General features: G+C 41.5%; 1 protein-coding gene and 1 pseudogene across 1 annotated transcript in view; one reads left to right on the plus strand and one right to left on the minus strand.

Annotated features, from left to right (window-relative positions):
• The window catches only part of LOC126188455 (uncharacterized), a 91,835-nt gene that overhangs the window by 30,188 nt on the left and 48,967 nt on the right, over positions 1 to 12,680 (plus strand). The window lies entirely within an intron of this gene.
• On the minus strand, positions 11,425 to 11,542 carry LOC126100472 (5S ribosomal RNA; annotated as a pseudogene).

A 12,680-nucleotide genomic window follows, 5' to 3' on the forward strand; every position in this document is an offset into this window, starting at 1 on the left:
TAGTGAGTAGTGTGAAAGTGGACAATAATGATTCCAGTTGTTTATGATTGATATTATTTGAAAAAATAGTAATGTTAAAATCACCACATTCTATAAACTTACTCTTACACCTAGTTAGTTTTTCAAGAACTGATTCTAGATGAGAAAGAAATTTATGGCTGTTTCCTACATGTGCCGATAGATCTGTACCTACAGATTGGAAAATTGCACAGGTCGCACCAGTGTTTAAGAAGGGTGGTAGGAGTAATCTGTCGAACTACAGACCTATATCATTGACGTCGGTTTGCAGGAGGGTTCTGGATCATATACTGTATTCAAATATTATGAATCACCTCGAAGGGAACAATCTATTAATACGTAATCAGCATGGTTTCAGAAAACATCGTTCTTGTGCAACGCAGCTAGCTCTTTATTCGCATGAAGTAATGGCCGCTATTGACAGGGGATCTCAAGTTGATTCTGTATTTCTAGATTTCCGGAAAGCTTTTGACACTGTTCCACACAAGTGACTTCTAATGAAGCTGCGGGCCTATGGGGTATCATCTCAGTTGTGCGACTGGATTCGTGATTTCCTGTCAGGAACGTCGCAGTTTGTAGTAATAGATGGCAAATCATCGAGTAAAACTGAAGTGATATCAGGTGTTCCTGAGGGAAGCATCCTGGGACCTCTGCTGTTCCTGATCTATTTAAATGACCTGGGTGACAATTTGAGCAGTTCTCTTAGGTTGTTCACAGATGATGCTGTAATTTACCGTCTAGTAAAGTCATCCGAAGACCAGTATCAGTTGCAAAGTGATTTAGAAAATATTGCTGTATGGTGTGGCAGGTGGCAGTTGACGCTAAATAACGAAAAGTGTGAGGTGATCCACATGAGTTCCAAAAGAAATCCATTGGAATTTGATTACTCGATAAATAGTACAATTCTCAAGGCTGTCAATTCAACTAAGTACCTGGGTGTTAAAATTATGAACAACTTCAGCTGGAAAGACCACATAGATAATATTGTGGGAAAGGTTGCATTTCATTGGCAGGACACTTAGAAGATGCAACAAGTCCACTAAAGAGACAGCTTACACTACACTCGTTCGTCCTCTGTTAGAATATTGCTGCGCGGTGTGGGATCCTTACTAGGTGGGATTGATGGAGGACATCGAAAGGGTGCAGAAAAGGGAAGCTCATTTTGTATTTTCACATAATAGGGGAGAGAGTGTGGCAGATATGATATGCGAGTTGGGATGGAAGTCATTAAAGGAAAGATGTTTTTCATTGCGGCGAGATCTATTTACGAAATTTCAGTCACCAACTTTCCCTTCCGAATGCGAAAATATTTTGTTGAGCCCAATCTACATAAGTAGGAATGATCATCAAAATAAAATAAGAGAAATCAGAGCACGGACAGAAAGGTTTAGGTGTTCGTTTTTCCTGTGCGCTGTACGGGAGTGGAATGGTAGAGAGATAGTATGATTGTGGTTCGATGAACCCTCTGCCAAGCACTTAAATGTGAATTGCAGAGTAATCATGTAGATGTAGATGTAGATGTATTAATGTTGTGAAAACTGGGTTTCCAGTTCTAATTTGACAGCACAGTATTCAAAATGCTATTCAATGCAATGACAAGGGAATGATTCAGTCCAATCCAACACATACACTGAAATTTTTCAGCCATGAAGAATACACCAAAGAAAAGATGCACTGTCAGATTTTTAGCTGCTAAGGAGTAGTGCAAGCGTTTTTAAAATAATGTTAAGGTCACTCATTTTTGCCAGCCTAAGAGCCACTTATAACAGCAGTTTGCACAGCCCTTGGTGCATAGCACACAAATCAGTCTTGTAGTATAGTTATTATAATAGTTATTCAGTAATGTATTATTCCCTGTAGTCATCACAAAAAGCACAAAAAGGCTAAGTGTCTATTGGACAATGAAAACAAACATGCCCTTACACCATGCACACCTGAAAAAGGAAGAATTAATGCATTCAGGCACTCCAGAGTAATTATTAGTTTTATTTAGACAGAACAGAAATAGAGGAAGAAACTGTCATAACCATTGTTCTGCGTTCCAGGCATACTTGATCAAATTCGTAACATGTGAAAGCTTCCAAATTATATTAAATCTTTTCATCCTCCTCCTAAGTACAGAGGTGTCGTTATGTCCAGCTCAGTAGTTCAACAGAAGTAAGAAGATATTTCGGTTGTAATATTGAAACTTATTCTGTTCCATTTTTCCAGATTTTGTTACATTATTTACAAGATTTTTGCAACTAAACAGTCTTTTTTTAAATTTTTGGTCATAATTTGCATTGAGGTTCCTGAAGAAAGATATAAAGCTATGGAAACAGTAATCTACAAATACTTGTAAGTAAATTGTTGTATATGATTGTGTAATGGCACTGACTGACTGCAAAGCACCCATGAACTTCTCTATAGTATTACCTACAATGTTGAAAATAAAAAAAATAGTACACCATTTTAGAGCTTTCCAATTCACTCAAGATTTATTGTTGCAACAGTGCATATGGAGTACATGAAACGAGTACATTTACAGATCAATAGTGCAATTGGTTTTAGTTACCAGGTATTGACCATGCTGAAACACTAATTTTAGTATGTGTGTTGCATCCTTGGGTGAAAATGCTGGTGCTGACTCTGGCATCCAGTCAATCATACAGATGGCAAATACTGTCCTTGGGCATGTTATTCCATGCCTGCTCAACCCATTCATGTAGTTCTGTAAGAGTTGGGGGGCTGACAAATCACGCAAGTCACTTCCTGTCCCACCATATCCCATTAAGTGCTTGATTGGAGACAAGGCCGGAGATTGGGCTGGCCAGGTAAGTTGCTGCATGTCTTTCAGAGCACATTTAATTTCACAGGCAGTGTGTGGGTGAACATTTCCTGTTGGAACAACACATTACCTTCCTGTTGCTAGAATGGCAGAACAGTGGGCTTAACAACATTCTGTGTGTACTAAGTGCTTGTTAGCATCCCCTTCAGAAACACCAGACATGAATGAGAGTTGTATCTTATCACACCTCAGACCATAAGGCCTGGAGAGGGATGAATGTCTCTTGTATGAGACACCACTCATCAGTTGTACATTGTATGTGCTAACAACAATCACTTTCATGCAGGCATAGTCTGCTTTCATCACTAAAGACCACAGCAAACTATTCCATATTCCAGGTGATCCTCTGACACCACAAATAGAGCAATGCATGTTGATGCTGTGGCAAGAGTGGAAGATGGGCTACAGGTGTGTGTGCCAATGGTCCCACTGCTAATAACCAGTTCGTAAAAGTTTGTGTTGACATGTCTGGACTCACAAGCCCTCTTACCTGTGCTGTGGTAGCTGCACGGCCTGCCACTGCTGCTCTTACAATACAATGATCCTGGTGGGCATCTGTGCTGTGTGGATGTCCAGAACCTTATTTACGGATGTGAGACTGTTCATATAGCCACTGATACCAGCATCAATACACAACTGGTGCACCACATCCAACTTGTGTAGCAGTTCTCTGAAAGGACCGTCCCGCCAATCAGAAGGCCACAATTTGACCCCTTTCAAAATCACTGAGTTGGCTGTAGGAAGCAAGACATATTTAGTTGCCTGCTTGTTTCACATGTTTGCACCACATTGAAACTTTTGGGTGTCAGGATTTGCTATTAAAGGATAGACACAGATGACTCTTTGGTAGCTATGTCATTACACGATCTGTTGGCAAATGACGGTGAAACCATTATTGGTACATCTACATATCCCAGGTGGCATATGCTGTCATTTCATCAAAATCAGTGTTGTCTCTCCAGATGTACAATTTTTTTTCTGGCAGTATATTAATGACATCTGCTCTACACATTTACTTGAAGTGTTTTCAACTTTCTTTCAGTGGAATTTCCTGAATCTGCTTAACTAGGCTGAGGAAGGCTGGGAATCAGTAATATCCACCTAACCTACAATTCAGAGGACCCAGCCCCATAGATTTCTCTTGGTAATATTGCATTGACCTCTTGAGCAGTTCTAGATTTTTAGAATACCTTTCCTTTCACACTTTTATGAGTTTCATTTTTGTGCATATTTTGTAGTTCTTTCTCTCATTTATAAAAATTCACATTCAGATTTTATGAAAGAAAACTCAACTATAAACTTTTCTTCCTCCTTCGTTTAACCAAAAAGTTTACAGCCTTTTTTGTCACTCCAAGCTGTTGTATACTGTAATGTTTTCTTTGGGCTAGGAATGTATCGTATTTTTGTTCTGGATTTTAATTAGCATTACAATCATTATTCAAATCACAACTTACAGAATCATGTGCATTATCTCCTGTTTCTTCTAATGTTTCCACAATTACTAATGAAATGTTGACATCAGCTTAATGAATGTACAGGAAATCAACTACTAAATAACACATATTTAGATCTTCAGGAGAAGCAGGTGATTTTGATTGTAGACTACATTCTTCATACTTCATTTTTGAAACAATGAAAACATTAATTGGATTACACTTTACTGTGAAACTCTGTAGACTACACAAAGACAGATGCTATTAGCAAGCACATACAAAAAACACAAAGAAAATTATTTAATTTTTATCTCCATTGCTTAACACCTAGTGATGTCACAAAGACAACTGTGATTTATTATGGATATTAAATGAGCTGCAAATTAGACTGGATAGTACACTCCTGGAAATGGAAAAAAGAACACATTGACACAGGTGTGTCAGACCCACCATACTTGCTCCGGACACTGCGAGAGGGCTGTACAAGCAATGATCACACGCACGGCACAGCGGACACACCAGGAACCGCGGTGTTGGCCGTCAAATAGTGCTAGCTGCGCAGCATTTGTGCACCGCCGCCGTCAGTGTCAGCCAGTTTGCCGTGGCATACGGAGCTCCATCGCAGTCTTTAACACTGGTAGCATGCCGCGACAGCGTGGACGTGAACCGTATGTGCAGCTGATGGACTTTGAGCGAGGGCGTATAGTGGGCATGCGGGTGGCCGGGTGGACGTACCACCGAATTGCTCAACACGTGGGGCGTGAGGTCTCCACAGTACATCGATGTTGTTGCCAGTGGTCGGCGGAAGGTGCACGTGCCCGTCGACCTGGGACCGGACCGCAGCGACGCACGGATGCACGCCAAGACCGTAGGATCCTACGCAGTGCCGTAGGGGACCGCACCGTCACTTCCCAGCAAATTAGGGACACTGTTGCTCCTGGGGTATCAGCGAGGACCATTCGCAACCGTCTCCATGAAGCTGGGCTACGGTCCCGCACACCGTTAGGCCGTCTTCCGCTCACGCCCCAACATCGTGCAGCCTGCCTCCAGTGGTGTCGCGACAGGCATGAATGGAGGGACGAATGGAGACGTGTCGTCTTCAGCGATGAGAGTTGCTTCTGCCTTGGTGCCAATGATGGTCGTATGCGTGTTTGGCGCCATGCAGGTGAGCGCCACAATCAGGACTGCATACGACCGAGGCACACAGGGCCAACACCCGGCATCATGGTGTGGGGAGCGATCTCCTACACTGGCTGTACACCACTGGTGATCGTCGAGGGGACACTGAATAGTGCACGGTACATCTAAACCGTCATCGAACCCATCGTTCTACCATTCCTAGACCGGCAAGGGAACTTGTTGTTCCAACAGGACAATGCACGTCCGCATGTATCCCGTGCCACCCAATGTGCTCTAGAAGGTGTAAGTCAACTACCCTGGCCAGCAAGATCTCTGGATCTGTCCCCCATTGAGCATGTTTGGGATTGGATGAATTGTCGTCTCACGCGGTCTGCACGTCCAGCACGAACGCTGGTCCAACTGAGGCGCTAGGTGGAAATGGCATGGCAAGCCGTTCCACAGGACTACATCCAGCATCTCTACGATCGTCTCCATGGGAGAATAGCAGCCTGCATTGCTGCGAAAGGTGGATATACACTGTACTAGTGCCGACATTGTGCATGCTCTGTTGCCTGTGTCTATGTGCCTGTGGTTCTGTCAGTGTGATCATGTGATGTATCTGACCCCAGGAATGTGTCAATAAAGTTTCCCCTTCCTGGGACAATGAATTCATGGTGTTCTTATTTCAATTTCCAGGAGTGTAACTGTGTCAGAGAAATTCAGTATAAACTGAAATTTGCTTTACCAATTACAATTGTGTTATGCCACATTGCCTCTTTACTGGAACACCATTAACCAAAGTTATACACCTCTTCCATTGCACATGTTCTGTCTGCTCCAGCTACAGTAGTACATTTCTCTAGCCACATTGGAAGCTACAAAATTGGCAATTTTCAACATGAAAAGAAATGCATGCATTGTATCTTAGCAACTAAAATTTTGACGTGGTGTTTCTTTTGGTGTGTTCTTCCTGTATAAAAAAATTTCAGGGCAGATTTTGACATGTCATATTGGAAGTTCCCTTGAGAGCTATGTCTTTGACTTGTGACTTAAAAGTATTGCAAATGTGAAGTGCCACCCCATCTTGTCTTAAGTTGATCCTACAGCAACAAGAACCAATTCTATAACTATTTAAATATATCTGATTAATTTCTGCAGCTTTTAGGTGATGTTCAGGTCAGCAGAGCATGACAGAAATAGTTTAATCTGTGTCAGTTTTTTCTATGAAAGAAAGCAGCAACAGCTCTTCTTCTTTACTGAAAAGATTTCTTATAATTTAATGTTGTATCTTTATGCAATACAGATTATCTGTTGTATTTATGGCAGGTTCATTAACGTTACTTTTGTCATGATTTAAACTATTACAAAGAAATAGAACATCTGGCTGTAACTTTCTCTTCTCTATCCAAGAAAAGGTCTTCTTTAAGTGTTAATTATTATGATGATTCAGCAGGTGCTCTTTACCTGTTGAATTTAGATGTAAGTATTTTGCCTATTTAGTGGCAGTGAATCAGAAAGTTTAATGTGCTAACAGTCTGCCTGCTGCTGTGGTCTTTGAAGCTCAGTATTCACTCACTGTACATAATGATTCATCTGTGCCAGATCAAAGCACTGGAAGGGTGACACAATATTCACATTGGTGAGTGATGTCATTTTGGCAATACTTGTGATGTCTTGTGACTGCAGTTGCAGTCTGCACTACTTGCAGTAATCCCTACTATTATTATAAGATCCTGTTCATCAAGGTTTTTTCCTTAAGGAATCTAGATCACATGTAACGCCACTGATTCTAGCATTCAGTTGTGGGGTGGAGGGACTAGGTTTCTCAAGGGACCACTTTTCACTGTTTCTCCTGGATTTTTTTAATGCTTTTGAATGCATACTCCACTGTATGAATCTTTGTTTAGTCTTAGATTAGTGCCCATGTGTCCAGTTCCTATTGAGGAAGTACATGCTAATTTTTTGACCATGCTTGTAGCTATCATTATTTTTGTTGAAGAAGCATGTGTAAGTATTATTCCATCTGTGGATGAAATTGGCATTGCCATGGTTTCATACTGGTAACAATGCCATATGTTGTTTCTCATTTTCCAAAATGTTTTGTTCTGGTGTTAATCCAAATGTGCCATTCTAAAAACTGTTACAGTGACACTTGTATATAAGAAGGACATGTCCTAATTATATGCCCTTACCTCTATGACTTTGGAAATGCCATGCTAGAAGCAATTAAACAAATTCATTCACATATCAGTCAGCATTTGCATTTCAATCACAGTTAATCACGACAGAATAGATCTGTTCTGGTTCCAAGAATGTTTCTTAAACTTAAATATGAATTCAAAAAGGACAGTTTCATCCACTGACATATTTACATTAACTGCATTAGGATCACCACCATCACCACATTTATAATTGTTATTTGTTTGAAATAATTTAAAAATCTATGGTTTTCTGACAATAACCATGGCAACCATTGGATACGTATGTTTCAGCACCTCCAGTATGCAAAATTTTTGTGCTGAATAGAATCTTATCTTTCTTAATCAGCTTCACATCAGTTTTAATTTCAGTGATATATCTGTTTTGTTGGAAGCTATTATTGTGCGTAATAAGTGAAATTATGTTGCCATCAGCAAGTACCAATATCTCATCCTTCATGTTTGTGAGTTTGTTGTTTGTATGTTTCATAAATTTCCTAATCATGTTGACATCATTCTTAGCATAATATCACATTATATACTACACCAATTATACTATAGTAGCCAATTCATGGCACCAGGCACCATTGTGAGAAATCACCTGGGCAAAGAACTCTCTTGCAACATATCCATTGGTGCAGTCAGTGGTGTGACAGGTTGTGCCATCATGTTGAAATCAAACCTCTTCAGCATTAACACAATCCAGTTAAAACCATAAAAACTCTCTTATCATATTGTGCCAGCATTTGCCATCCATTTACCATGCATTTCCAGCGCCATCTTAGAAATAGTAAAGCCCCATTATGCCCCCTGTGCAAATGCCACACAACACAGTCAATCCTTGTGGATGTGATGGCTTTCTCATAGTTATCTAACAGTTTTCTGTACCCCAGATGCCTGTACTTTTGCTTGTTCATGAAGCCATTCAATAGAAAGTGCACCTCACCAGTGCACATTTTTTCTTGCTGAAATTGTTATCTGCCCTCTGTTGCAAGCACCCAGTAGGCAAATGCTCAGTGTTTTTCGTTATTGTTTAACTTCAGTTCTTAGGCCACTTGGCATTTATAGCCCCAAAGGTGCAGATGTTTCAGAAATTGTTGCATGCTGGTTTTGGAAATATACAGTTGCTGTGAATGTCTACGAATAGATTTCATAGAAATTTCAGCAACATTATCGACCATGATGGTGACATTTTCCACAGAATGACTAATGTGAGAGCACCCTGAGGGTGTAATGTTCACAACTGAGCCAATTTTCTTAAATTTAGCAATCAGTCTCATTACTGTCAACTTGCTAGGTGCATTAAGTTGACCAAACATTCCTCAGAGTTTGCAAATAGTCGCTGCAGAACATTCACCACATTCACAGTTTTCACCTTATCAACACACTGTTCTGTTGAGAAGCATTCCATACTAACCACAAAGAAAACAAATGAAAATTGTGCGGAAAATGTGCTAGCAACTTACTAGAACAGAAATGATAGGCATTTCAAAAGTTGCAATCTTTATGGGACACCCGTGGCTACTCAAAGTTGAAAAAATGTTTTCCTGAGAATTCCAGGTATGGGGAGCAAGAAGGCATCATAAGCAGCTCATGATAATTAACAGAGAGCAGGGGGAAGGGGTAGGGGGATTGAATATCTGACAATCATAACTTTTGTTTCCTCTCAGTTCAGAAACACCAGCCATAATCAGTAGTTTGACTGCAGCATATAACCCTTAACTCATAAGGTAATATATACTGTAAAGTGTGGTCTTTGGGACACCAATGTTTGAACTGAGATTTAGGGGCTAAATCATTTGAAACTGAGATTTTTCATTAAAATTATTTAACATTTATTTTTATAATTATTTCAGTGTTGTTTAAATATTCCACATTGATTTTATTGCACTAAATAAAGCCTTCAGTATTTTACTTTTTATCACTCAAAATCATGTACTTTCCTTTGGTTTTTTAAATACACTCCTGGAAATTGAAATAAGAACACCGTGAATTCATTGTCCCAGGAAGGGGAAACTTTATTGACACATTCCTGGGGTCAGATACATCACATGATCACACTGACAGAACCACAGGCACATAGACACAGGCAACAGAGCATGCACAATGTCGGCACTAGTACAGTGTATATCCACCTTTCGCAGCAATGCTGGCTGCTATTCTCCCATGGAGACGATCGTAGAGATGCTGGATGTAGTCCTGTGGAACGGCTTTCCATGCCATTTCCACCTGGCGCCTCAGTTGGACCAGCATTCATGCTGGACGTGCAGACCGTGTGAGACGACACTTCATCCAGTCCCAAACATGCTCAATGGGGGACAGATCCGGAGATCTTGCTGGCCAGGGTAGTTGACTTACACCTTTTAGAGCACGTTGGGTGGCACGGGATACATGCGGACGTGCATTGTCCTGTCGGAACAGCAAGTTCCCTTGCCAGTCTAGGAAAGGTAGAACGATGGGTTCGATGACGGTTTGGATGTACCGTGCACTATTCAGTGTCCCCTCGACGATCACCAGTGGTGTACGGCCAGTGTAGGAGATCGCTCCCCACACCATGATGCCGGGTGTTGGCCCTGTGTGCCTCGGTCGTATGCAGTCGTGATTGTGGCGCTCACCTGCACGGCGCCAAACACGCATACGACCATCATTGGCACCAAGGCAGAAGCGACTCTCATCGCTGAAGATGACACGTCTCCATTCGTCCCTCCATTCACGCCTGTCGCGACACCACTGGAGGCGGGCTGTGCGATGTTGGGGCGTGAGCGGAAGACAGCCTAACGGTGTGCGGGACCGTAGCCCAGCTTCATGGAGACGGTTGCGAATGGTCCTCGCCGATACCCCAGGAGCAACAGTGTCCCTAATTTGCTGGGAAGTGGCGGTGCGGTCCCCTACGGCACTGCGTAGGATCCTACGGTCTTGGCGCGCATCCGTGCGTTGCTGCGGTCCGGTCCCAGGTCGACATGCACGTGCACCTTCCGCCGACCACTGGCGACAACATCGATGTACTGTGGAGACCTCACGCCCCACGTGTTGAGCAATTGGGCGGTACGTCCACCCGGCCTCCCGCATGCCCACTATACGCCCTCGCTCAAAGTCCGTCAACTGCACATACGGTTCACGTCCACGCTGTCGCGGCATGCTACCAGTGTTAAAGACTGCGATGGAGCTCCGTATGCCACGGCAAACTGGCTGACACTGACGGCGGCGGTGCACAAATGCTGCGCAGCTAGCGCCATTCGACGGCCAACACCGCGGTTCCTGGTGTGTCCGCTGTGCCGTGCGTGTGATCATTGCTTGTACAGCCCTCTCGCAGTGTCCGGAGCAAGTATGGTGGGTCTGACACACCGGTGTCAATGTGTTCTTTTTTCCATTTCCAGGAGTGTAGTACACATAAACATAACATTAGAGAACTGAATTTTACATTCTGAAAAATTTTAATATCTCTGTAACTTGTAAATTTTTACATGAAACTAAATTCCAGGGTTTACTCTTGCAGGTAGAAATTGCACACAATAGGACAAAAAGAAAGTTTGCAAAACTGACATTCACTGCTGTGATCTACATTTTCCTTTACCACCATTCAGAACACATTTGATATTGTCTGACACTTTAAGTAACTAAACTCCATCCAAACAGACCATGAAGGCCCAATGGTACCGACCGGCTGCTGTGTCATCCTCAGCCCACAGGCATCACTGGATATGGATACGGAGGGGCATGTAATCAGCATGCTGCCTTCCTGGCTTAAGTAAGTTTTCGAGACTGGAGCCACTACTTCTCAATCACATAGCTCCTCAGTTTGCCTCACAAGGGCTGAGTGCACCCCGTTTGCCAACAGCACTCGGCAGACCAGATGGTCACCCATCCAAGTGCTAGCCCAGCCTGACAGCACTTAACTTTGGTGATCTAATGGGAACCGGTGTTATCACTGCGGCAAGGCCATTGATGCAACACTTTAAGTATTTCACTGAAAAAAACAGGAAGGTGCCCAAAATCTTTATCCTGAAGTTCTCCCTCTGAATGATACTCTTGTTTGCCAGTAGAATTGTTATCACTGGCTACTGCAAAACTGTCATCTTTTTTATGTATTTCTTGATCTATATCACTATGTCCCTCTATTCACTGACTACAAAGTTCATCAAACTTAGGCTTGTTATAATTGACATATTCCTGTGAACACATTTTGGGCTACTTTAAGACAACAGGTACATAGACCATGAGATGCAGTCTAGGAGATCCCAACGTGTGTTAACAATGCTTGTCAATTACGAACAAAGAAGACTATAATGCAACTGACTACAGAACATTATAGACTTGACAATTTAAGGAGGGTAGGTGAAGTGTGGAAGCACTCCACCAGAAATTACCTTGGAGAGTAAGTTTGGAAATTTTTGGGCAGTATGAGAGACCACACCTCATGTGTTAAGGATTAAAAGTAAACAATTTATAAGGGATAATATTCATATAATTAACATACTTTGAAACATTAAGTACTTCAAAATTTTTAATTTATAAAATTTATTGAAATTAATTTCCAGTGCTAGGTTAAAACCACCCTGATGTTTTATGAAATATCCTTGATTTTTTTCCAGGCAAAATATAATTCCATGAGAATTGCAGGTTTCCCAGAAGAATCACCACCCTGTTTTTAATAATGAAATACTTTTGTTCTAAATGATTCATTCATATTTCAATAATGATCTCGGCATGCATTACACACTCTACAGTCATATTATTTACAATGCACAGATTGTCTGCTGATCTGAGGACCATGATAATGATGTTTGGTTTCCATTTTTTCTACTGCAGCTTCCCATTTCCTTGCCTAAAAATTTGAAATTTGAGCCAGCATTCCTCAATGCTGTTGAGCTCAGAAAGATAATAAGATGTCAATATTATGCACTGCAGGGTTTTGGTGTAAGGTTTTTCAGAAAATAAAAAAGAAATGGGCATTTTAATACAGAAGTATCTTGTGAAGTAATGTATAGGTTTTATTATTATTCATTCCTTACCATGAGATATCTAAGTAATGCTTCACTATATAGAATGTGTTATTAAACATGCACTTTTTAACTGCCTTTTTAA

Source organism: Schistocerca cancellata, chromosome 1 (assembly GCF_023864275.1).
Source record: "Schistocerca cancellata isolate TAMUIC-IGC-003103 chromosome 1, iqSchCanc2.1, whole genome shotgun sequence".
Lineage (NCBI taxonomy): Eukaryota > Metazoa > Arthropoda > Insecta > Orthoptera > Acrididae > Schistocerca > Schistocerca cancellata.